Source organism: Gopherus evgoodei, chromosome 9, assembly GCF_007399415.2.
Source record: "Gopherus evgoodei ecotype Sinaloan lineage chromosome 9, rGopEvg1_v1.p, whole genome shotgun sequence".
Taxonomy (NCBI): Eukaryota; Metazoa; Chordata; order Testudines; family Testudinidae; genus Gopherus; species Gopherus evgoodei.
The window spans coordinates 103,188,237-103,216,143 of NC_044330.1; the positions used below are offsets into that span (position 1 = coordinate 103,188,237).

Sequence of the window (27,907 nt, forward strand, 5' to 3'; positions counted from 1 at the left end):
TTTCTCAATACATGGTAAAAATATATCACAGCAAGGGAGATAAGATCCAAAGACACTTTGAAATTCTTCAGTCCTCTTTCACAACACTGTAAATCTTACTAACAAACCAGAAGCAGGCAAAAAATCCAATCGTCCCTAAAACAAGAATATTGTTAAAATAGTTAGTTTATCTTTCATACATGCTCTTGGAGCAAGTCTAGTGGCAGGCAAATCCAGCAGGGCAAAATATCCCATTATCCTCCAGTTACCTGCCCAGAAATAAATGTGCACTTTTTAACTTTTAACAATGCACATTTACCCTGGACTAATTATCAGTTTCAAAGCTAAAAGATTTTTTAGGATTGCTTGCATGATGTGCCCCTAAAAAACTGAATAGTTATAAAATTACATAAATCTGTCATTAGCAGCCACATGGATACTCTAAATCAGCTAGTAGTTAATTTCCTCAACTGTATACTACACGTACAATGTATACATATGCAAAGGCCATGTCCAGCTAAAATTATACACTGTCTTTAGATCATACACTTCTGCAATGCCATGTGGTCTAGTCCAGTGGTTTTCAAACCGTTCACGACCCAGAACTGGATCGTGAAATGGAAGGGACTGGGTCATGGCGACTGGTCAGCACCACCAACCGGGCCATTAAAAGTCCCGTCGGCAGTGCTGCCGGGCTAAGGCAGACTAGTCCCTACCTATTCCGACACCGCACTATGCCCCAGAAGCAGCCAGCAGCAGGTATGGCTCATACATGAGAGGGCCATGGAGCTCCACATGCTGCCCTGCCCCGAGCACCATCTCTGCACTCCAACTGCCCGGGAACCAGGGGGAGCAGTGCCTGCAGACGGGAGCCTTCCTCTGCACCGCAACTGCGTCGCTGACTGGGAGCCGCCAGAGGTAAGCCCGCACCTCAATGCTGTTCCCCAATCCGCTGCCCCAGCCCTGAGCCCCCCCAAACCAGGAGCCCCTTCCTGCACCCCAAACCCCTCATCCCTGGCCCCAGTCCGGAGCCTGCACCCCCATCCCAGAGCCCTGTATTGTGAAGGCCACTGCACTAAGCTGCGGTGTATGACTGACTGACTGAGCAGAGTGGGCCCAATTCTTCCCTGTCCAGCACCTGGTGTAGTAATACACAGAAGTGATAAATGGGTATAAAATGTTAGATTAGGATGGTGTCCCATGTAAGCAATTCTATGATATTGGCACTGACCAACCAGTTAAGATTAAAATACAAACCAAGTAACACCTGGGTGAGGTGAACACAAGTGAAGGAAACAGTTATTTTAAAGGCTATTTTAAAGGCTGCAGCTTTAGCTATATCATTTATTTCAATATGATGAACAAGAAGGCTGGGATTTTCAGAGGCTCCCAAAGGAGTTAGGTGCCCAACTGCCATTGTTTGAAATGTTATCAGCTAGCGTGGCACACTGGTGAGACACTGATGCAGTCAGACAAGTCAGCACTGGCATTTTCAGATTCTCTTTCCTCTGAGCACCTCTCTCATGAAAGCCAGTTTTGAAATACAAGCACACAGCTGATAGCAGTTTCTCTCAACTGAAATCTTGCCTAGATTGCTACCCTTTGTTGCTTTATTTAAAATATAATTCCAGTAAATATCTGAACCAGCTTGTTAAACAGGACACCCTTTCCTGCAGAGAGGACAGTATTACTAAAATTGATACAAGGCATGTATACTTATAACATGATGCCCAATTCAAAAACATGTTTATGTTTACCAAAAAACCCAACAAGGTTATTTGTTTATAATGGTCTAATCTGTTACCATTCAAAGCTACTTCAGTTTCTTTCACAAAGCATGGTCAAAAGCAAATCAGAATTTTCTGAAAGAATCTGTACAGTGTCTACTGATTCAAGTTACACATTCATATGACTGGCTATTTAGTTATCAGACTGCAAGAAGGCTTTCAGTCTCAAGTGAAATATCAGATGGAACACAGAACAGGAAAACCCACAAACTCTTCTCATTGTGGATTCTACTCACTGTGGATGTTAATTAGTAAACATCACTGATTCAGAGAGGAAATATAACTTACTTTCTGAAAAAAATTCTGTTAGCACTCTACTGTTATTCCACAATAGGGATAGGGATTCAGCTTTGATATGCACTTCTCTTTGCCCCATAATATTGTGAAAAATCCAAATCCCTACATACACTCCCCTGACATCCTTGTAAGGCCTTGATTTGTTCTAGAATCAAGCATTACCATTGCAGCTTTTTATATTTTTTATTTTAGTTTAAGTGTTCCCAAGCTGCCTGCCAAAGATATGAATATGAATATGGATTTAGGTGGACATGCATTTAAGAAATTACTTTTTTTGGTAGAGCTATCTTCAAAGGAATGTCCTTCACAATTACTTTAAGATTCTAACTTTCCCTGATAAGCCCTTAGAGCTCATCCATAGAAATGAAAGCATCAGCTCACTGCAAACCATTATGTATCTTCTCTCTGATTCTCCAGAAGTGTAAATGTAAGCTTGTTTTTTTATGATAGTTATTTAAAATTCATGAAACTGATAGTCTCAAGTTACATCCCTACCCCAAGAGGCAAAATACGACCAATATACCAGAAAGAGCCAACAATTCAGCTCGCTTGATTTTTTGTCCTCGGCTTCTAAACACTTTAGGCAGTAATACATAATAGCACTTAGCAATAGCTTTCTTTCGGTGTATTTGGAAAGAATACCATAAGCTAGGATTTAACTGGGTAACATCAAGTTATTAGTAAACTATTTCTTTAATTTCACTTCAATATTAAAAACACAATTACTGCACCAAATAATTCCAAAACACGTCCAAGCAGACTGTCCTATTCTACCTCGGCTCTTCTAGCTTTATTGTTTAGTGAAGAAAAAACATTCAGAGCACGAACAGAATGTAAGAAAGCAAATATCAGCACTTGGCTGATACTTCATATGTACCTTAAAAGCTCTTTGTATCATACTGGTTTCAATCACTGCTCAGTGGTGGGTGCTTCAGAATCTCAGATTCTAAACGCAATCTACGCAGAAGATCAAAACTCAATTTTGAACATGGCATTAACTCACAAGTGAAAGTGATGTTCAAAAACAGAGGTCACTATAAAGCAACATGCTTTAACTAAACTTAACCATTTTTTGTCCTCAAGCATAAAATCCATGTAATCATAACTATCACCAGTTAAAAGTGTCTGTTTTGATGTACACAATAATTGTTAGATTTGGCCAGCTTGATTATATACTGGTAACAGTCATTATTTTAAATATTCCCAAGTATTTGTTTATCCTCAGCATTCAGCTCCTACTTGGCTATTCACTATGATCTCTTTTGTGGAGACCAAAATATCACACCATGATGCCATATGATATACGAATTGTTAATGATGACTTTTATATTGGATTTCAGCTACTGTGGTGTAAAAACATTTTCAAATATAGTAAAACAAGATACCTATTGCTTACATAACTGGAACAGGTCAAGGTCCCACTCCTGCAAATAGTTATGCACGTGAGGATATGTACTCACGTGAGCAATTCGTTAACTCATGTCAGTAACTTTAATCACATTCAGAAGTGTTGGCAGGATTGGGCCCATATTACAGTTTAATTTACAAAGTGGGTGCTACTAAGGAAAAGTCATGATAAATCAAACAAAACTCCTCTAACCTTGGTTGGATGGTCTCGGTATAGTAGTTTACTATCCACCCAAAGCATAGATTGTTAAACTAATTAGAAAGGATAAACTAACATTCTGTTTTGAATGTTATCAATGACTCAACTCTGAATTGCTAATTAATGGTAAATTACCAAGTACAGAATTTAGAAAATAGTCACTTCCTAAAATAATATGATTCCACAGTGATTTCTTCATGAAATGGTTATAGAAAGTAGTGCTACTATTAATGTGGTTTATAAAAGTTAACATGTGAAAACAGAATTACACATTATTGTAGTTTTTCAGGTCTCCCCATCACGGACTCCAGGATCAACACATCTGAAGTTCTTAGTACCATTTCAGCAGCTGCAATGGCAATTTAAATAATCATTTTATAGGTGAAAAGAATATTTTTAATTCTATCAATTTACGTCTTCTAACTTGAAATTGGCAGAGTAGCAGCTAACCTAGACACACGTTAACATATTGCTTTAGTTTAAAAATAATTAAAATGGTTTTAACTATAGATTTCTTTTTTGCAAATTACAACAGACATCTGGAGCTTCTCTGTTTTGCCAGGATTTAAGCAAGGGGTTTAACTGGCAACATGCCACATTCCATGTTTGCTTTCTAATAATTTAAAATTCAAAGAATTAAATCCTTCTCATTTGCAATTTTAAGAGACTCCAAACTGCAGATACAATCCACAGCCTCCCCCACTCACCCCCAATGAAAAGGGAAGAAGAGACAGACTTCAGTAGGGTGTAAATAATGAGAAAGAAGAAATATAGCAAATACATGGTAGCTAACATCATTAAACATAATTTACACAGGGTATTTGGCTCACTTTGCTCTGAAATGCATGCACAGTGCTGTTTAGTTACCTCAGATGGTCATTCAACCAGTTTCAGACATAAAAAAGATCAGGCTTTCTTCCCCTCTCAGCTGCAGGGCTTAAATAGTAAGAAAAAACCCACCAACTTTTACAGTGCCCAGGAAAATAAAAGAAAAACTGCCTAGAGACAGTTGTGTGCGATTTGGCCATATATACCTAGTCCTGCCTCAGTGCAAAAGACTGGACTAAATGATCTATCAAGCTCCCTTCCACTCCTACATTTCTATAATTCTAGATCTATGTTAAGTGAATATAAATATTTGCAGAGGTTTTCAATAAGCAGGTAGATGTCTTTTAGAGCTAACAAGGAGTTATCTATCACTGTCTTGCAGCTCATCAGCAATAGGATACTACAAATTAACATCAGTAGTCACAGTTTAAAATAACCCTCTACATACACAAGGCATTTTCTCTATAATTCTACCACTTGCGCTTTGAGATTCTAAGTGAAATGCCACGTGTAAGGTAGAACTGTGTGAACTCTACATCTTGCAGCACCAAGATAATGAAAGATTATTATAAAGATGTGAGCCTGAGCATGAACAAGATGCAATTTTCTGCAAACAAAACAGGTTCAAAAAAAGATCTTTTCCTCTTCAGTATGAAACTTTCTGGGCCAAATTTTCAGGTCAAGCCCCAAAATTACTCTTGGAGCCACTTGCTTATGAATGTTAGGGTAATTCTATAGGAGATGCCTGGTTTGCATGAGTAATTTCAGACGCCACATTTCGAAGTATGGCTCTCTATCTGGAAGTCTACAGTGTGTGAAGTTTTATCCCGCTGAATGTTCATCTTGTTAAAATTGTGGCAACTCCTACCTGGCATCTCATTCTCCATTCATCACCATTTACCTTTTCACCACTTGTCTTCAGGTTTCCTCAGAATAAAAGGTACCTTACTGAGGTCTTAATCATAGATTCAAGTGTAACCCTTCTGCCCCTCTGAGTTGGCAGCAACAAGGGCCAGGTTCAGTATCCAGGGGTTCTGTTTCAGTAACACAATGCATAACCGGCTCGAGCCCCCACCCAGTGACCTGGGACACTCACATACCACACCCCCTTGGGCGCCTCTAGGAGGCAATACTTCCCCTCTCGCAAGCACGGAGTCTGAGTGTAGCAAAATCTTTTTAATAAAGGAAGGAATCAATGCGGTATCCCATTGGAGAAACACCACAAACAGGGTTATAACACAAACCATAAACAAAAACCCACCTCCAAGTACGTTTGGCACTGTCCTTTTTCCCCTTAGGGTTTTAAGTCCAATCACCCCAAAGTCCAACAACCCAAAAGTCTCTGGTCAATGCCACCCCAGAGTTTGAGAGTTTATCTGTAGAGGTCCCTCCCCCCAGCCTGCGTAGAAAGGGGCACCTTACATGGTCCGGGTCCAACTGCCCTGCCTCTCTGTGGGTTCTGCTTCCGCCTTCTCCACGAACTGCTCCGCTTTACCAGCCGCTCCACTCTGCTCCTCCAGCCGTCCTCAGAAACTGCTCCGCTCCACCAGCTGCTCTGCTCCATGAGCTGCTCCAGTTCTCCCTGCAAACTGCTCAGCTCCGCTCGCTCTGTGGGCCGCTCCACTCGTCCCACAGCTACACTCTGTCAGCCGCTCCGCTGCCACCAGCTGTCCTGTGATCCGCTCCAGCCGTCCCCACAACTGCTCCACTCCACCAGCTGCTCTGTTCCACAGTATAGCTTCAGGCTCCCCCACTAGTTAGCACAGTACTCAGTGCTCTCAGCTCAGTAATTTCAGCTCTTTAGTGATTTCAACTCTTAGTGATCTCAGCTCTTAGTAGGGGAGCCCCAGTGCTAGTGCACCATTAGCCCAAAGTGAGTTCAGCTCAGTAACCTGTATTTAGATTCTTGAGGGAATAAAAAAAATCAACTCTGACATTCCACAGTGGAGAGAGAAGGGGGTGGAACTGGTGCTTCTGGCTCCACAAGGAGACTGCACCACCAGGCACAGATACCTGTCCCCAGCCTCTCTCAATTCACTAGGTTTTGGAACCCATGTCCCTTGTTTAGCAAGTACCACTCAACTGAGGTTGAGTAATTTCTGTCACAAAGCAGTCCCACAGCTCGGCAGCATGGGATGAGGTAGGCGTGCCTATGCAAATACACTCTCTGAAATTCTTTCCATCAGATGTCAGGGTAGAGCTCATCCTGACTCTGCTTACACAAGGATGGCAGCAAATCCAAATTTGAGCAAGCAAAAATTGCTTCTCTCCAACAGCATTGAAGTCACACTAGAAAGTAGCCAGGCTCCAAATCCACTTCTCTCCACAATTAGCATATGACAAGCAATAAATACCAACAAGCTCAAATGAACTAATCTCAGCAAACATAATGACACTAGAGAAGTGGGGACAGGGCAGCAGCAGAGAAGAGACTGGTGCTGTAAGCAACCCTAAGCGGCCAAAATATTTATTTTTATTTAATTTTTTTACTTATTAACTGAATGGAAATGAGGATCTGCCAAGAAGAGATGGGGGAATCTAAGAAAGGACTTTTATTAGCCTATCACTTGCTCCCAAGAATCTCCCCAGAAGTTTGAATAATTGTGGCTTTTTAAAAAAAATAATTGTATGTGTCTTGAAATGGTGACGCATGCCAAATGAGTTGCCAACTCTTCTCTGTAGATTTATATATGCATGCTGTGTTATTATAAGACCCCATCACTGCAGTACCTGAGCACCTCATGATCTTTAATGTGTTTATCCTCACACACACACACACACACACACACACACACACACACACTTGTGAGATAGAAAAGCGTTCTCTCCATTTTACAGAGGGAGAACTGAGGCACAGAGACTTCAAGCTTGTCTACACTTATGGATAAACTCGGCATGGCTGCGATTGATGCAGCGGTGTCGATATAGTGGGTCTGGTGAAGATCCGCAAAGTTGGTGGGAGAGTGTCTCCCGTCAACACAGCGCAGTGTAGAAACTTCTGTAAGTCGACCTAAGTTACATCGACTTCAGCTATGAAACGTACATAACTGAAGTAGCATAACTTAGGTCAACTTACAGCTTTAGAGTAGATCGGCCCTTAGTAAATTGTCCAAGGTTACAAAAGAAGTCTATGGCACAGCAGGGAATAGAAGCCATGTCTCTGAAGTCCCAGACTTGCACCCTAATCACTGAGCCATCCTGCCTTTCTAAGTGCTGAAAGTTACAGCCACAGTCACAAGAGGCCAGATTTAGACCCTTCTCTTGAACAAATGAGGAAGCCTGAAGTGAATAACCAGCTAGAAGTCTCCATAGCATGCACCCATTGAACATCAGCGGAGAAGGAGGTTTCTTGGATTAGCCAAGTGCTTGCTGACTCACTGCAGCACTAAAGACCTTTCTGCCGAACCTGGACCTCACAACCCCTGGCCTTTTCTGTGGGGCTGGGGAAAAGAGCTGATGACGTGATCAATAAAATTCATACATTCTTCATACTCTACCAGAAAGCTAACATCTAGTTCTGGAAAAAATCCTGTTCCTCACATTATGCTCCAAGTATAATTACATCAGAAGATATGAGAAAAGTACATCCTAGTAGACCACAGTCCTGCCTGCATTTCAACAGCACAGTGCTGCAAGTGTCCACACTCTGTCTAACAACGTGCAGCCGTCCCCATTTGCCTCATTTCACTAGGTTCAGAACTCCCAAGACGTGCAACTCCTGCCCAAACTTTTTTTTTTTTTGGGTGGGGGGGGAGAGTTGGGCAAGATTTGTTCAACAGATTCCTAACCCCTCTTTTCTTCTTTGCATATGCAAGTTATGCAACATCGCATCTGCTTTACCAGCTGGCATTTCAAGTATCTGACTTCTCTGGGTATTCGGTTTCTATCACATACTCAGTACCAGTTCACTACCATGTGAATATTTGGACATCTTGCATTCATTATCAAGTTAAAGAAGTTGAAAATACAAATGTCCAGTCCCTATACACTGCGTGTAATATTTGCAGTTTAAAACCTTTACGTTCAGTAATAGTTATATTTAGCATTCAGATCACTTTACATTTTCAAAACCTCTACAAATATGATCTGTTGTAAGGATTAATTAGGTATGTGTTAGCCCCACTTTACACACCGTGAACACACAGCAAGATGTTGAGCGACTTGCAACAGTTAGTGTCAGCGTGTCAGGATTAAATCTTCCAGTCCCACATTCATCCTTCTAGCAAAGGCCATTCTCATTTTTAGTCTCTGTTTCTCATCTTTCATTTATATTCACTATATATGATCAGCAATCAGCATTCCTTTCATTTTGTGACTTCCTAAGGAATTTCCAATATAAAAGCTTTTCTGTCAAGGGCACTTTGAAAATGTAAATCTATAATGTTCTTAGGTCCATGTTACACTACAATTCAATAATCAAGGAAACTTAAGTTAGAAATGTATCATTGCAAATTAGATTGTAGATCTTCAAGTCAGGAACAATACATTATCTATACTGTTATGTCCCTAGTGTGCATATTGTTGGGTGAGTGAATAATGGTAGCAGCAGACTCAAACCATGTTTAATATCAAAATTGCTGGTTTCTTCCAAACAAGTGTTAACTTGACTCTGGCTATAATGATCAGAAAACAGCAACCCAGAAGTCCTGAAACCATTGCACTGAATTTCACCGATAATGCTGCACTTACCTGTAAAAAGGAAAAATATCAAAACCATGATCATAGTATACCCGAAGTATAACATGGTACTAGCAGTTCCCGTTATTTGGAGTTTAGAGAAGTAATGAACTGCAAAAATAAAAAGATAAACGGCTGTAAAGCTGCTCGTTAAGAACGATCTCCACCACCAATGATAATCCTGAAAGAAATAATAAACCATTTCAGGAAGAAATTCAGACTAAAACTGCACTTTTATTATTTCAAAGGAAATAATCATTTACAAGTCTATGAAATATTAAATTAATTCTTGGCATATTTTTACACTCACAGTGTTGCTTAAACTGATTTTATTAAAATTATGCTTTTCCAGTTGCTATTTCTTTCTCAAAGTCAATTCTGTCAGGATGTTTCAACTATGAATGTGAAATTATGTTATCCACGATTCAGATTGTATTTAGGTTTCAGAGTAGCAGCCGTGTTAGTCTGCATCTGCAAAAAGAACAGGAGTACTTGTGGCACCTTAGAGACTAACAAATTTATTTGAGCATAAGCTTTTGTGGGCTACAGCCCACTTCTTCGGATGCATGAAATGGAACATATATTGAGGCGATATTTATACACATACAGAGAGCATGAAAAGGTGGGAGTTGCCCTACAAACTCTAAGAGGCCAATTAAGTAAGGGAAAAAAATAACTTTTGAAGTGATAATCAAGATAGCTCAGTACAGACAGTTTGATAAGAAGTGTGAGAATACTTACAAAGGGAGATAGATTCAATGTTTGTAATGGCTCAGCCATTCCCAGTCCCTATTTAAACCTCAGGTGACTGTATCTAGTTTGCATATCAATTCCAGCTCAGCAGTTTCTCCTTGAAGTCTGTTTTTGAAGCTTTTCTGTTGCAAAATTGTTCAGTGATGTGTGGTTGCTGGTGAGTATTTGCTTCAGGTTGGGGGGTTGTCTGTAAGCGAGGACAGCTCTGTCCCCCAAGATCTGTGAGAGATCATCAGCAACCACACATCACTGAACAAAAACACTAACCCAGGAACCTACCCTTGCAACAAAGCCCGATGCCAACTCTGTCCACATATCTATTCAAGTGACACCATCATAGGATCTAATCACATCAGCCATACCATCAGGGGCTCATTCATCTGCACATCTACCAATGTGATATATGCCATCATGTGCCAGCAATGTCCCTCTGCCATGTACATTGACCAAACCAGACAGTCTCTAAGCAAAAGAATTAATGGACACAAGTCTGACATCAGGAATCATAACACTCAAAAACCAGTAGGAGAACACTTCAACCTTTCTGGTCATTCAATGACAGACCTGCGGGTGACAATTTTGCAACAGAAAGCTTAAAAAACAGACTCCAAGGAGAAACTGCTGAGCTGGAATTGATATGCAAACTAGATACAATCACCTGAGGTTTAAATAGGGACTGGGAATGGCTGAGCCATTATAAACATTGAATCTATCTCCCCTTATAAGTATTCTCACACTTCTTATCAAACTGTCTGTATTGAGCTATCCTGATTATCACTTCAAAAGTTATTTTTTTTCCTTACTTAATTGGCCTTTTAGAGTTGGTAGGGCAACTCCCACCTTTTCATGCTCTCTGTATATGTATATATATCTCCTCAATATATGTTCCATTCCATGCATCCGAAAAAGTGGGCTGTAGCCCACGAAAGCTTATGCTCAAATAAATTTGTTAGTCTCTAAGGTGCCACAAGTACTCCTGTTCTTTTTACTGTATTTAGGGTTTTTCTGGTAACTGTAGACACTGGGGAACTACAGCAAATGTCTCTTCAGTCTACAAAGTCTCAGCAGAATGTGCTGGGGACTAAATTGTAATTTGTTTGTTTTGTTTTTTAGATTTTAAGAAGTTGCAGAATTATATATTTTCAGAAGAAAACTAAGCTTGTATTTACATAGGGTAATGTGTTAGCAAGTAACTATTAATCCATTAAGACAACAATTTTACAGGCATGTAGCAGCGTTCATTCTCAAGGATCCCAAAGCACCTTGCAAGTTTACATATATAGGGTACAAATATCCACCGCAGAGATGCAGCCACAAGAGTCAACACGGTAGTAGTTTAACAACACAGTACAACTAAAGTACTCAAAAATGGAAATGAACACAGTATGGCTGAGGACCAAATCTTCAAAAGACTGCCAACATACACACCCCTTGGTGAGGGAAGGGATAGGAGCATACCTATGTTAGGTGGCAAACAAAGTTACCCAAATCTGGTACGGAAGCTGCAATATAACTAAGTTATGCTGTGGCCAGTGTATCTGAAACCTCAGCTCATGATTTACAGGGAATATGCATGATGAGTGTGGTTCTGGCCTAGTTCTGCTTAGCACCCCAGTTCGGCTTAGCAATAACATAGCAAGGCCTACTGGTTAATTTACTGGCTGGGGTAGACAGACCAGCACAGACATCGGTGTGACCTTGCTAGATAAGAGAATGCTTGAAGAGGCTGGGAAAGAAAAATGCTTACAGACACTTTTTAAAGTAACATGTATTCTTTTTTGTACTAAGCATGACGTTATCAAGAAGTAACAATTGTTCTTTATTTTGTATGCTGAGAACAAATGCTGGGAAGGTACAGTGATGACACAACGTAAGTGATGAGGTGACAGAATAGCTAATAAAAAGCCGTTTGAATTTGTGAAGGGGGGCTGGTTCTGTATGGAGTGAGATGGGCAGTTCTCTGTTGTATGGCATGCTACAATAAAGAACTTGATAGTGGGATTCTTGCTGGTCGTTGCCTGTCTCTTTGCGGTCGAACAATAAAACGTGAGCCATCTGGGATAAGAGAGATCCCCGACATTCACAAATGGGACTTCATTCTTTTACTGTTATTTTAACTACGTATAGCTGAGAATTTGCAAGTGTCCATTTTTTTGCGAAAGTGTTAGCTTTGAATCTGATTTTAATTTCTTTAAACCACAAGAATTATTTTGTTGGAGATTGCTAGAAATTTTTTTAAATACTCCTTTTCAGAAGGGACAAAATTACTGAATCCATACACTACAAATACCTCACTCGCGGTCAATTTGAAAACAACATCTCTCCCCCTTTTATACAGCCTCCAAAGCTGAGCACTGACATGTTATGCCCAACAGTTGCCTTCAGTCAAGCTGTTCATAACATTAAAAAGTATACCTCTTGTTCTGTGGCTCCTCTACTATTACAGGACCATTCCGGGGCATAAAACAAGCGCTTGCACTGCTAGCTGCAGCTGCAGTGACAAGGCAAAAATTGTTTTTGAAAATTTAACTTGTATATATTACAAATCTTAGGCCAACAATATAACCAGGCCAAAGGTACATACAATCGATATACAGAATCCTGACAATACACCCACAGTGTCCATAGTGTCCAGCACTTTGCAGAGCTGGCCCTGCATAGGCATCCTTGCAAACTTCACTCTGACATGTCCCAGCTAGCTATGCATTATGCTGTCATGATATATGCATCAGAATAATATGTTCATTTACCTCTGCACATAGATGGAAATAGCACCGCAAGACTGTAGCCTCAGAACACGTAATAAGAAGAATTATAAACACTAAGAACAGGAAACCAAACATGTAGTACATTTGATGGGACCTAAAACACACAAAAGAAATCTGTGTCAAATTAGTGTTCACTCTTTTTTGTGTTACATACCTAAGAAATAAGTAATCAGAAAACAGAACAGGCTTTGTCTGCATTGTTGACATACTCCTATAAATGTTCAGCCTGTACCTGCTATCCCTCTACCTTCATGAGTAAATACGCTGCTTCCACAATTTCATTGTTAAAGGGGAAGGGCACTTCAAAGCTATAGCATAGTTTTGTAAAACAATTAGACCCTGACTACATAGGCCAGGGAAATCATTCCTTTCCCCCACCTTTCTGTCAAGGACTCTTCTCACTAGTAAAGTGCTATCCTGATTTCAAATCTCAGGGCCTCTCTCTTGTGCTGCTCTTCAGCTTAACATCTACCTTCTTCACATTGCTGCAATTAGTCCTCCAGCTGTCTTATTTCAGCATGTTACACCTTCTAACAGTTGCTCCTCCGCTCCCAGACTCCTACCCCTAGACAAATCATTCTTACTCCAGTCCAAGGGTCATCTAAATGTTTGACCATACAAAAATGCACCCTTTCCTACCAAGTGCATAAATATCATCTTGTTCATGAGATGAGGGAAGAAGCATTAACTCAAATGTAATCATTAAAAGGATGCAACTACTACAATTTAAGGGATTTGAGAAAAAGGGAATACTGACAATCTCCTAATGTATCCCTCCTGAATTTTCCCTCATTCTGCCTGTAATGGTGTTTAGTATTTTTAACTATATAACTAGAAAGGCCAATATAAAAGGTGTCTGTCTGGAAACTGCCTACATTTTTCAAACGTGTCTCCTATTACCACAATCAAGACCCCAGTTGAGGACTACTGGTAAAAGGTGAATAAGTGCCCAACAATATATTTTACTTTCTCTACATTTAAACCTTGCAGTCTTATTCCTGTAGAACATCCTTCTGAGTGGATGTAATATCAGGATATGAAGTGTACATTGGACCAAAATAATCTAGCACATTAGGTATTTTTCATATGACAATCAAATGCTAAGTTTAACATTTTGGTTATGTCTGCACTATGAATAGCTACACTGGTCAAATACTTATATGCAAGACTAAAACAAACTGCATTTTAACTATGTTCCTGAATTTTGTTGCAGCCCTGTGACATCCAAGGTCTTGGCCTCGTTCAGAAACACAGTTGAAAACAGTTTTGTTCTCCTGATCATGCAAGACCACCACAGTGCTTTAACAGTGTCAAGGGTCTATCAAATTTTAATGGAGTCCTGCAACACATTAAGTCCTGTTATACCATGACAAGCTAATGTATAAGGCCAATTATGCTAATGCTTTCAGATTAGTGCTTTTCTTTTGATCTTTCTGGTTCCAGACAAAATGCAAAATAAATGTATTGTCTTAAAGTTCTCAATAAGGGCAAGACATTTTTATTTTAATTGTACATATTATATGCTTAGATTCTGGAGAATTCTGAAAAGTCTTCAGCAAGACCATCAATCTTAGGAGTTTGTGGATTTTTCTGACTCCACAGTTGGGGGTTCTCCATGTACATGTAAATTTTTTGGTTTGTTATACCAAGCTTGAGCTGACAGCCCAGCCTGCCTATCAAGTAAACATACAATACTCAACAAATACTGTTTAGAATGAAAAAAAGCTAAATAAAAATACAACCAAATGGCAAGAGGCCGCCCATGATGATACCCAGAAACGACTTTATGAAAAATGACTGCTCCAGGATCTGACAAGGAATCTGGTTTGTACGAACTGGGTGTTCAATAGGCTTAGAGAGAAATTAATACAATTTTAAAAAGACAAATACCTTGTTACTATGTTATTGACAGTTAAGATATGAAAGTGTCAAAGGGAATCAAAGACACTTTAGATGATTTTTTCCTAATATCAGCTCCTAGGAACTTGATGTTTAACTCTCTCATTATATTCATCCATAAACTGTTCCACATGCCACTGAGCTACACCACATCTCTAAAGATTACAAACTAATGCACAAACCAACAAACAGTTATTTTTAGACACTCCATTTCAGTGGTGACCTAGCAAATTTCAACAAGCAGGAGGGAGAGGTCTTTATTTAGTTTTTGATGGAATCACTGATTTTTTTCTAGATGTGTTAACAATTCAGAGGTCTGTAGCTCACAAACTGCATAGACAAGAGGAACATCAATAAGTTTGTGTTCTTAAAAGAGAGACTCCAAATGGCCAGAAAAATATTTTGAAAATCAGTTTGTATTCTTGTCTACCATACAAAAAGATCAGAAGTTGGAAAACAGTTCATTTCAGAATGGACAGCCATTTGCATCTTAGCCAAATTTTGTTGTTTTGATGTTGACAGTTAACACACTAATGCTGCATGAATAAGTGAGTGGCAGATAAGATGCACTTAAAGAATGTACTCAAAAACTACCTTTTCTTTTAATCCAAAATATGCACCAATCAAGGTCAATGGGACAGAAATTCCAAACCACATTGCCAGGATAGCAACCAAAAGGGATGGCAGCTGGCGATCCCTTCACCCAAAGAATAAGATTCATAATGAAGAAATCAACAAAGACAATTCGGGGGGGGGGGAATTTTCTCACTGGCAGCGTAAAATCAGAAGATAATTAAATATTTTTAGGTAGTTCATAAAACTAAAAGTTTATGAATATTCACTTGTAGTCTATTTCATTCTCTATTCATGCAATATTGTTTCCCCACTAATTCATAAATAGTGGTAATTATTTTAAAGCCCTCGTGACAGATAATTGTCTCTAATCTTTAGGATTTTTTAGCAATAAGGCCACTTATTTGGAAGACCTTTAATTGGCTATAAACATACCCAGGGAACATGAAGAGCTACTATCACAAAAAACGTTACATGGTATGTTTTAGCAAACACTCTCTTGATGGTACTGTACTTTGCCAACCCTTCCCTTCCCACCACAGCTCATTGTCTATTAATATTTTTAAATAGCTCTTTTCTAATGAACATGTTCCTTCTACCAAATTCATTCAGTGCTGGCAAAACTCACCATTCAAGATACCACAAACCATATGTCATAATATAATTCCCAATTCTGAACCTTAGCATCCAAAATATGGGTACTAGCATGAATTCCCCTAAGCTTAATTACTAGCTTAGATCCTGTAGTGCTGCCACCAATTAGGACTTAGAGTAGAGTGCCTGATAAACTCTGGTCTCCCCCAAAACCTTCCCTGGCGACCCCAAGACCCAAATTCCTTGAGTCTCACAACAAAGGGGAATAAACCATTTCCCTTCTCCCTCCTTTCTTCCTCCCAGCTCCTTTCCGCCCTGGGTACACTAGGAGATCACCGTGATTCAAACTCCTTGAATCACCACACAGAGAGGAATGATACCTTCCCCCCTCCTCTTTTCCCTTCACCCAGAGGCAATCCAGATTCAAACTCTGTGAATCTAAAACAAAGAGGAAATCCACTTTTCCCTTCTCCCCCCTGCTCTCTTTCCCTTCTCCCCACCAATTCCCTGGTGTACACAGACTCAGTTCCTTTGAGCCTTAACTAGGAGAAAAAAATCAGACAGGTCTTAAAGCAAAGCTTTTAATAAAAAGAAAGAAAAAAAAGTAAAAGTTTATCTCTGCAATTTAGATGGTAAAAAGTTACAGGGTCTGTCAGCCTATAGAAACTAGAAAGAAGCCTCCCCCACAGCAAAATACAATTTAAAATACTTCCAGCAAACTACACATTTGCAAATAAAGGAAAACAAATAAAAAGACTATACCGCCTTTCTACCTTTGTACTCACAAAATTGGAATAGAAGATTAGAGAGCCTGTAGGTACGTGTGGTCACTCTCAGAGCCCAGAGAGAACAAAGCAAAACCCAAAAAACACAAACAAAGGCTTCCCTCCACCAAGATTTGAAAGTATCTTGTCTCCTGATTGGTCCCCTGGTCAGGTGTTTGGTTCCCTGTTTGCTAACCCTTTCAGGTAAAAGAGACATTAACCCTTAACTATCTGTTTATGACACAATATCAGAGTGAACACGATAGGAGGGCTACCATGAGCTAATCTTAGGATGAACTTATTGTTACAAGCAAATCTCTCTTCAGCCATGGGACACAATACATAAAAAACAAAATACGCCCCCCAACATCATATCTTTGTACTATTTTAAGATATTCAGTTTCACAAGGAGCTATATTACTGAAGTAAGTAATTTTCATAAATCTAATGCTACTTACATCGAGTAATAAATGTTAATGAAAATGTGTGTTCCTTGACCCAAGAAGATGAATAACAGCATTCCTTTCCTTGGAAGTCTAAATACATCTTCATGAACCAACTTCCAACCAAATTCCTCTTGGGCATCTTCCTGCATAATAGCAACATCTTTATTAAATACACATAATTCAGCAGTGAATTAATACAAGCAAGACGTGAAACATGCTTTCAAAGTTTGATTAAATTTAAGTTTGGCTCCAAAGACAGACTAATTGTATTGATTAATCACTCATTGATTTTAGCAAAGAATCCTGTGGCACCTTATAGACTAACAGACGTTTTGGAGCATGAGCTTTCGTGGGTGAATACCCACTTCCTCAGATGCATGTAATGGAAATATCCAGGGGCAGGTATATATATGTGTGCTAGCAAGCAAGCTAGAGATAACGAGGTCAGTTCAATCAGGGAGGATGAGGCCCTGTTCTAGCAGTTGAGGTGTGAAAACCAAGAGAGGAGAAACTGGTTCTGTAATTGGCAAGCCATTCACAGTCTTTGTTCAATCCTGAGCTGATGGTGTCAAATTTGCAGATGAACTGAAGCTCAGCAGTTTCTCTTTGAAGTCTGGTCCTGAAGTTTTTTTGCTGCAGGATGGCCACCTTAAGGTCTGCTATAGTGTGGCCAGGGAGGTTGAAGTGCTCTCCTACAGGTTTTTGTATATTGCCATTCCTAATGTCTGATTTGTGTCCATTTATCCTTTTCCGTAGAGACTGTCCAGTTTGGCCGATGTACATAGCAGAAGGGCATTGCTGGCATATGATGGCGTATATTACATTGGTGGATGTGCAGGTGAATGAACCATGATGGGGTGGCTGATCTGGTTAGGTCCTGTGATGGTGTCGCTGGTGTAGATATGCGGCAGAGTTGGCATCGAGGTTTGTTGCATGGATTGGTTCCTGAGCTAGAGTTATTATGGTGTGGTGTGCAGTTACTGGTGAGAATATGTTTCAGGTTGGCAGGTTGTCTGTGGGCAAGGATTGGCCTGCCACCCAAGGCCTGTGAAAGTGTGGGATCATTGTCCAGGATGGGTTGTAGATCCTTGATGATGCGTTGGAGGGGTTTTAGCTGGGGGCTGTATGTGATGGCCAGTGGAGTCCTGTTGGTTTCTCTCTTGGGTTGTCTTGCAGTAGGAGGCTTCTGGGTACACGTCTGGCTCTGTTGATCTGTTTCCTTATTTCCTCATGCGGGTATTGTAGTTTTGAGAATGCTTGGTGGAGATTTGTAGGTGTTGGTCTCTGTCTGAGGGGTTAGAGCAGATGCGGTTGTAACCTCAGTGCTTGGCTGTAGACAATGGATCGTGTGATGTGCCCGGGATGGAAGCTGGAGGCATGAAGGTAGGCATAGCGGTCGGTGGGTTTTCGATATAGGGTGGTGTTAATGTGACCATCACTTATTTGCACCGTGGTATCAAGAAAGTGGACCTCCCGTGTAGATTGGTCCAGGCTGAGGTTGATGGTGGGGTGGAAGCTGTTGAAATCCATGGTGGAATTTTTCCAGAGTCCTCCTTCCCATGGGTCCAGATGATGAAGATGTCATCAATGTAGCGTAGATAGAGAAGGGGTGTGAGTGGACGAGAGCTGAGGAAGCGTTGTTCCAGGTCGGCCATGAAGATATTGGCATATTGTGGGGCCATGCGGGTGCCCATAGCAGTGCCACTGATCTGGAGATATATATTGTCATCAAATTTGAAATAGTTGTGTGTAAGTATAAAGGCACAGAGCTCAGCAGCCAGTTGTGCTGTGGCATCATCAGGGATAGTGTTCCTGACAGCTTGTATTCCATCTGTGTGTGGGATGTTTGTGTAGAGAGCCTCTACATCCATGGTGGCTAGGATGGTGTTTTCTGGGCGGTCACCAATGCATTGTAGTTTCCTCAGGAAATCAGTGGTGTCGCGGAGATAGCTGGGAGTGCTGGTGGCATAGGGTCTGAGTAGAGAGTCCATATATCCAGACAGTCCTTCAGTGAGAGTGCCAATGCCCGAGATGATGGGGCGTCCAGGATTTCCGGGTTTGTGGATCTTGGGTAGTAGATAGAATAACCCTGGTCGGGGCTCTAGGGCTATGTTGATTTCTTCTGGTGTTAGTGTAGGGAGTGTCCTGAGTAGATGCTGTAGTTTCTTAGTGTATTCCTCAGTGGGATCTTATTCTAGTGAAGTCCGTTTGTATAGAAGTTTGGTTATTAATGAGAGTCTCATTTATTAATGGGGCCACCATGAGAGTCTCATTAATAACCAAACTTCTATACAAACGGACTTCACTAGAATAAGACAGGAGATCTACATTACTTATTCTAGTGAAGTCCGTTTGTATAAAAGTTTGGTTATTAATGAGACTCTCATGGTGGCCCCATTAATAAATGAGACTCTCATTAATGAGACTCTCCAATACCAAATTCTACAGGCCACTTCCCTCAGATCCCACTGAGGAATACACTAAGAAACTACAGCATCTACTCAGGACACTCATTAATAACCAAACTTTATTAATGAGGGCCACCATGGTTTGTATAGAAGTTTGGTTATTAATGAGAGTCTCATTTATTAATGGGGCCACCATGAGAGTCTCATTAATAACCAAACTTCTATACAAACGGACTTCACTAGAATAAGTAATGTAGATCTCCTGTCTTATTCTAGTGAAGTCCGTTTGTATAGAAGTTTGGTTATTAATGAGACTCTCATGGTGGCCCCATTAATAAATGAGACTCTCATTAATAACCAAACTTCTATACAAACGGACTTCACTAGAATAAGACAGGAGATCTACATTACTCACTTCACCTCTCTTCAAAGGAAAAAAGGACTGTAAGCTGTCTAAACTCCTACCTGCCACATGGGGCCACAACAGTGGTACCCCTAACCCACCCAGCAATATCGTCAATCTATCCAACTACACACTCAGCCCAGAAGAAAAGTCTGTCCTATCTCGGGGACTCTCTTTCTGCCCTGCCACCCCCACCAACATGATACAGTTCTGTGGCAATCTGGAAGCCTACTTTCGCCGTCTCCGACTCAAAGAATACTTCCAGGACAACACTGAACAGTGCACTGATACACGGGTGCCCTCCCACCAACAGCACAAGAAAAAGAACTCCACATGGACTCCTCCTGAGGGTCGAAATGACAGCCTGGACCTATACATTGAATGCTTCCGCCGGCATGCACAGGCAGAAATCGTGGAACAACAACATCGCTTGCCTCACAACCTAAGCCGTGCAGAACGCAATGCCATCCACAGCCTCAGAAACCACCCTGACATTATCATCAAAGAGGCTGATAAAGGAGGTGCCGTTGTCATCATGAACAGGTCTGACTATCAAAAGGAGGCAGCCAGACAACTCTCCAATACCAAATTCTACAGGCCACTTCCCTCAGATCCCACTGAGGAATACACTAAGAAACTGCAGCATCTACTCAGGACACTCCCTACACTAACACCAGAAGAAATCAACATAGCCCTAGAGCCCCGACCAGGGTTATTCTATCTACTACCCAAGATCCACAAACCCGGAAATCCTGGACGCCCCATCATCTCGGGCATTGGCACTCTCACTGAAGGACTGTCTGGATATATGGACTCTCTACTCAGACCCTATGCCACCAGCACTCCCAGCTATCTCCGCGACACCACTGATTTCCTGAGGAAACTACAATGCATTGGTGACCGCCCAGAAAACACCATCCTAGCCACCATGGATGTAGAGGCTCTCTACACAAACATCCCACACACAGATGGAATACAAGCTGTCAGGAACACTATCCCTGATGATGCCACAGCACAACTGGCTGCTGAGCTCTGTGCCTTTATACTTACACACAACTATTTCAAATTTGATGACAATATATATCTCCAGATCAGTGGCACTGCTATGGGCACCCGCATGGCCCCACAATATGCCAATATCTTCATGGCCGACCTGGAACAACGCTTCCTCAGCTCTCGTCCACTCACACTCCTTCTCTATCTACGCTACATTGATGACATCTTCATCATCTGGACCCATGGGAAGGAGACTCTGGAAAAATTCCACCATGATTTCAACAGCTTCCACCCCACCATCAACCTCAGCCTGGACCAATCTACACGGGAGGTCCACTTTCTTGATACCACGGTGCAAATAAGTGATGGTCACATTAACACCACCCTATATCGAAAACCCACCGACCGCTATGCCTACCTTCATGCCTCCAGCTTCCATCCCGGGCACATCACACGATCCATTGTCTACAGCCAAGCACTGAGGTACAACCGCATCTGCTCTAACCCCTCAGACAGAGACCAACACCTACAAAATCTCCACCAAGCATTCTCAAAACTACAATACCCGCATGAGGAAATAAGGAAACAGATCAACAGAGCCAGACGTGTACCCAGAAGCCTCCTACTGCAAGACAAACCCAAGAGAGAAACCAACAGGACTCCACTGGCCATCACATACAGCCCCCAGCTAAAACCCCTCCAACGCATCATCAAGGATCTACAACCCATCCTGGACAATGATCCCACACTTTCACAGGCCTTGGGTGGCAGGCCAATCCTTGCCCACAGACAACCTGCCAACCTGAAACATATTCTCACCAGTAACTGCACACCACACCATAATAACTCTAGCTCAGGAACCAATCCATGCAACAAACCTCGATGCCAACTCTGCCCACATATCTACACCAGCGACACCATCACAGGACCTAACCAGATCAGCCACCCCATCACTGGTTCATTCACCTGCACATCCACCAATGTAATATACGCCATCATATGCCAGCAATGCCCTTCTGCTATGTACATCGGCCAAACTGGACAGTCTCTACGGAAAAGGATAAATGGACACAAATCAGACATTAGGAATGGCAATATACAAAAACCTGTAGGAGAGCACTTCAACCTCCCTGGCCACACTATAGCAGACCTTAAGGTGGCCATCCTGCAGCAAAAAAACTTCAGGACCAGACTTCAAAGAGAAACTGCTGAGCTTCAGTTCATCTGCAAATTTGACACCATCAGCTCAGGATTGAACAAAGACTGTGAATGGCTTGCCAATTACAGAACCAGTTTCTCCTCTCTTGGTTTTCACACCTCAACTGCTAGAACAGGGCCTCATCCTCCCTGATTGAACTGACCTCGTTATCTCTAGCTTGCTTGCTAGCACACATATATATACCTGCCCCTGGATATTTCCATTACATGCATCTGAGGAAGTGGGTATTCACCCACGAAAGCTCATGCTCCAAAACGTCTGTCAGTCTATAAGGTGCCACAGGATTCTTTGCTGCTTTTACAGATCCAGACTAACTCGGCTACCCTCTGATACTTGACATCATTGATTTTACAATCCCCTCATGGTTTACTGGGGAAAAAAAGGCAAGATTTATCATGAGAATACTTGCCTTTGAGAGTGACAGAGAAACAAACACTGTAATTAACAAAGATCCTCATAAAACAAATGTAAATGTAAAGCAAAACAAAGTATTCCATTTAATTCCACTTGGAATACAGCAGTTTACCTTGGTTTAAATATTTATCTCAAAGAATATCAGGCTCAATAACGATAATGGTAAGGAATGATGGGGTGGTTTATTTTGCTTTACTTCATAAGTGCAAATTTGGTCTCCCTCTGCTCCAAATATCTTGCCTGTTAATTCCTGAGGTGGGACCATAGTGTTCTTCACTATGTTGCAATCGAGTTGCTAAATAAACTAATGTAGTCTCTGAGTTTTAGGGAATACCAGTCTGGAGGAACTAAGCAGCAGCCAACTTTGAAAAACTGGTGGTTTCCCACAAACATGGCCTTTCCCAAATACCCGTGCACCATTCAGTCAGAGAGTGCTGGGTTTCCTATCCATCCTCCAGCCTAACTGTAATCAGTTAATATTTCCCTGGGGTGTCTGGTCCCAAAATCAAACATTGACAGAAAAGAGGTGGGAAGGAAGGGAAACAGAACTGCATGACTGACAATGACATCTCTTCATTTCCTCTGGATCATTTCATCATCTCCCTAGTGTGAGGAGCTTTGTGTCCGCCTTGTTGTTAATAAACTGCTCTCAAGAGCTGGGAGTATGCTAGACGTGGGATTTTTCTTTTAATGCGTACAGAAGACCGTTTTACAGCAAATGTTATGTCAGCAGGGAAGCAGAAACCATAGATCCACAGTTAGGTAACAGAGAACATGATTATTAAAGTATAACGTGGACGAGATGCTGCCAAAGTCAGTATCATCATAAATTCTCCTCCAGGAGAAAAGTCTTCTAGTTACAAAATTGTATCAAATTCACTTCAAGTTGATACATTTAACCAATAAGAGCAGTATAAAGATATTGATTTTTGCCATTACAGTGGATTCACAGAAACCTAACTACTGCAGTATAGAAATGTTCAGCTTCCCTTTGTAGCCATCGCTTGACGAATTTACTTATTAGTGTCCCTCACAAGCATCCAAGTATGTGCACAGGCACTCAACATTAAGTTCTCTGAAATATCTGAGCGTCACTCACACCTCACCTTTTCTTACCCCTAAGGTTTGTCCTTCCACATTAAAAGTTTGTCAAATCGAGGTGGGAAACTGAACCTCTTAATCATATTTATATCAAGTACTCCCTTATTTGAAGAAACTGATAATTTTAGTAAGGCCTCTTAATACTCTTAAACAGCAGATACGTTTACATACTCCAGACTTTTGCTTCATTACTTATACCAATCCCTAGATGGCTTCAAAACTGTAGTTAATAGATTATTCTTCCTAGAAAATAAGCTCATCTAAAAGCCATAAGAGTTCTACTCACAGGAGAATCAATCTGGTTGTATCTTCTGCAATATCTTTATGAAGAGTCCTCAGTTTCATCATAGCCACCAAGCCAGACAAGAAGAGAACAATTACGGGGGAATTCATTCTACTGTACATAGAGAAAAATTCAAACTGACAATCACATAAGAACATAAGAATGGCTATACTGGGTCAGACCAAAGGTCCATCCAGCCCAGTATCCTGTCTACCAACAGTGGCCAATGCCAGGTGCCCCAGAGGGAGTCAACCTAACAGGTAACGATCAAGCGATCTGTCTCCTGCTATCCATCACCACCCTCTGACAAACAGAGGCTAGGGACACCATTCCTTACCCATCCTGGCTAATAGTCATTAATGGCCTTCCATTCTTTTTAGAGAGACTACAATACATACACATACAATACATACATATGTGCACATCTGAAGTCTGTAGCATATGTTTAGATACCAAGTTTTTGTTTAAATTGTTCTGTCAGATGTTTTAATTTTAATGTTTTCCTACATATGAAAGAAATTACAATATAACGTAATACCATAAAATAAACAAATAGTAAAACCCCTGTGAAGCCCTTCTGCCTAAGGGCAGAGAATGCTAGAGAATCTCAAGCCCACCTATTTCTGTCAAATAGATTTCATTGTATTTCATCTGTATAAAATCCATGTAATTCCATTAAACAAATTAGTTTCATATAAAATATTAGATTATTTCATGTACAGTATATATATATATATAGCATAAAATCTTCACTGACCATATATTTTGTATTTAAAAGCAGCAGCTAATTTTAAAAACAAAAACCAACCTATTCATACAGATTGTCAAATAAAGGTTATCAGAGCAAACCAGATGGTAATGGTAAGAAAACTGATATGCAGTAACCTCCCAGAAGTTCCATGGAACAAGATGATAAAGCAACCTCTATGTTTTTACTTTACTTTTGGATACTAATGGCACATTCCTTTGGTGACATACAATACTTTAGTGCTCCCAAGAGATCCAAGACCGATAAAAGTTGTTTCACATATTGAAACAAGGAAGTTCATTTGCTTGGAAACTAACAGACTTCATTGTACATGTAAGAGTTACATATCCTGAAAACTGAAGAAGATCTTTGTGCTTCACAGCAAGATTATTTATTCATTCCATAAATTAAAAATTTTACCTAAACCACTGAATGCTGGTATGTGGCATAGACTCCAAAATGTAGTCCCATCTGGAAGCTCACTTGATATCATTTTCCTGTAAACAAAAAAACCCAAACCAATTTTAAAAATGGCTTTGCAGGAGTAAAGGTTTTGATGCCACTTCCTAAAGTTAGCGAGTATGCATACTCACTTGCCTCCAATCTTCACCTTAGATACAGGTCTTTTCCCCGCCTTATACTCTTCAGTCTCATCTGACAGCTTTATTTTATTCATCTGATGAAGTGGGTTTTAGCCCATAAAAGCTTATGCCCAAATACATTTGTTAGTCTCTAAAGTGCCACAAAAAGAACAGGAGTACTTGTGGCACTCCTGCTCTTTTTGCGGATACAGACTAACACAGCTGCTACTCTGGAACCTGTCGTTAAAGTGCCACAAGGACTCCTCGTTCTTTTTGCTGATACAGACTAAGGCCACGTCCAGACTAGGGTATTAAAATCGATTTTAGATACGCAACTTCAGCTACGTGAATAACGTAGCTGAAGTCGAATTTCTAAAATCGAGGTACTCACCAGCCTGGACGGCGCGGCATCGATGTCCATGGCTCTCCGTGTCGATTCCGGAACTCTGTTCGGGTTGATGGAGTTCCGGAATCGATGTAAGCGCGCTCGGGGATCGATACATCGCGTCCAGACTAGACGCGATATATCAATCCCCGAGCAATCGATTTTAACCCGCCGATGCCGCAGGTTAGTCTGGACGTGGGCTAAGACGGCTGCTACTCTGAAACCTTTATTTTATGACTTTGTCCTTCTCTGTAACTTTTTGATTTGTGTGTAATGTTTCTGGGCACAGTTTATATTGATCAGTGTTCTTCAGAGTAAATTGTACAACACAAGATTGAAGTCACTTCTTCATGTGAGTTCATCAAGATATTCCGTGAAGTTACCATCCCACAATTTGTTAAATAGATCATGATTCACTGGATCAGATTTTCAGAAAACTGTATTATTCATTATTTTTGCCTCCAACTGAACTTTTGTATGTGCTGTATGCAAACAGCAAGGGCACAAATGTGCATATTTTTGCACATGCACAGGTGTGAAAGCCTAGCATTTCTAAATGGCCCAATATGTCAGTCCTTCACAGCCTCGCAATCAAAAGTCAGCTACTGTAGAACAGAGTGCAGATTTCTGTCTTCTCAGGCCACGTCCAGACTAGGGTATTAAAATCGATTTTAGATACGCAACTTCAGCTACGTGAATAACGTAGCTGAAGTCGAATTTCTAAAATCGAGGTACTCACCAGTCTGGACGGCTCGGCATCGATGTCCGCGACTCTCCGTGTCGATTCCGGAACTCCGTTCGGGTTGATGGTGTTCCGGAATCGATGTAAGCGCGCTCGGGGATCGATACATCGCGTCCAGACTAGACGCGATATATCGATCCCGAGCAATCGATTTTAACCCGCCAATGCCGCGGGTTAGTCTGGACGTGGGCTCAGTGTGCAGGCTGCAAGATCAGACTAACAAAACAGTGGCCAAACTAAAACAACACAGGAGCAATAACAGATCAAAGCTCATTACTGTATAAGAAATGGGCTTAGCTTGCTTTTTAAAAGTGTCCTGGATCCATAAACACCTACTATTGGCTTTACTGATTTATTACTTTTTGAAAATTAAATATAGTCAAAAGGCAATTTAAAAGTAAAGCTTAAGACAGCAAACTGCAGATAGTCAATTTTAAGTGTACCTGATATTTAAGTTGTACATAGTGACATCTGCTGGAAATGTCTGAACTAGCAGCAATTATCTGCTCTTTTGCTGAGCGAACACAAATTCGCAACACATTTTGTAAATTACTGAAAAAAACTGATGTTACAATTCCAATTCAGCCTAAAAATTTAAACACAAATGTTAATGGACAGCAAGCTCATCCAAGTAGTAAAATCAAAGAATCTAAGGAGGACTGGATGACTCAAGGGAAAAGTAATAGGTTATAGAGCATTGCACTTCAAAATTACAGGTTCAAGTCAACTTCAACTGGGTAGGAAATTAAAGCTATTATATGACAGCTGTATGATTGCCTTCACCAAATGAACTAGTGCTCTCAGTCCAATTCCTAGTAGACAGGTGTCTTATATCACAAAAACAAACCCTAATTGCCATATTTTTAGGATAGACTGAACAGAGGCAACAAGTTTTGAAACAACAGGGAAACTGAAACTAGGATGTGAGGATAGGAGGTTACTTTTCAGATAGCGGGGAAGACACATTGGAAAGTATGATTGGCTATTGCCCTGTGCTGTATTAAGTGAAATAAGGACTGATAGTCTTTGAAAACAATCTCTCTCTTTATCAAGTAGTTAATTTAGTGCTTGCAAGAGCCTGGATAAAACTATAATGAAGGCACTTTCAAATCAGATAGGACAGAAACTCAGCTGGAAAGGACTAAAAATACACTCACTTTAAGGTTCTCCTACTACCAAAATTTGGATCACTGTTATTCATAAAACTAATATTCGTAAAACTGTTAAAATAGTGCAAATGTTTACACTAGACAAATATAACTGCCAGAAAGAACCTGGATCCAAACAATTCAGGGGACTGGTTACAAAAATATGAATATGCCTACCTCAAATTTCACAGAATAAGTGTAGATCAGTTCCAGTTTGTTCATGAATTCACCAGGAATCTCCATAGAGGGACCTCCACAATTTAAGTTGTTTTTATCCATATGCTTGTAGCTAGCAAGACAGAAATGTTAAAGATTCATACCTGTTGACTGAGTAGAGAACTTCACAATTATTTAAAGGTAATTAAGACACTTGTGAAAAATTTAGCCATCTTCTTTTCTATCTTTTTGCACCAGCTGTACAATTTCTTTATTGAGAACAGGCTTTTGTTGCCCACAATCAAAATGGACTCGGTCTCTCTGCACATGTGAAGAGTTTGGTTTTGAGGTT

The 27,907-nt window shown here is 40.7% G+C and overlaps 1 pseudogene; it reads right to left on the reverse strand.

The window, feature by feature from the left end:
- Window positions 1-27,723, reverse strand: LOC115657038 (annotated as a pseudogene).
- Window positions 27,724-27,907: the final 184 nt, after the last annotated feature.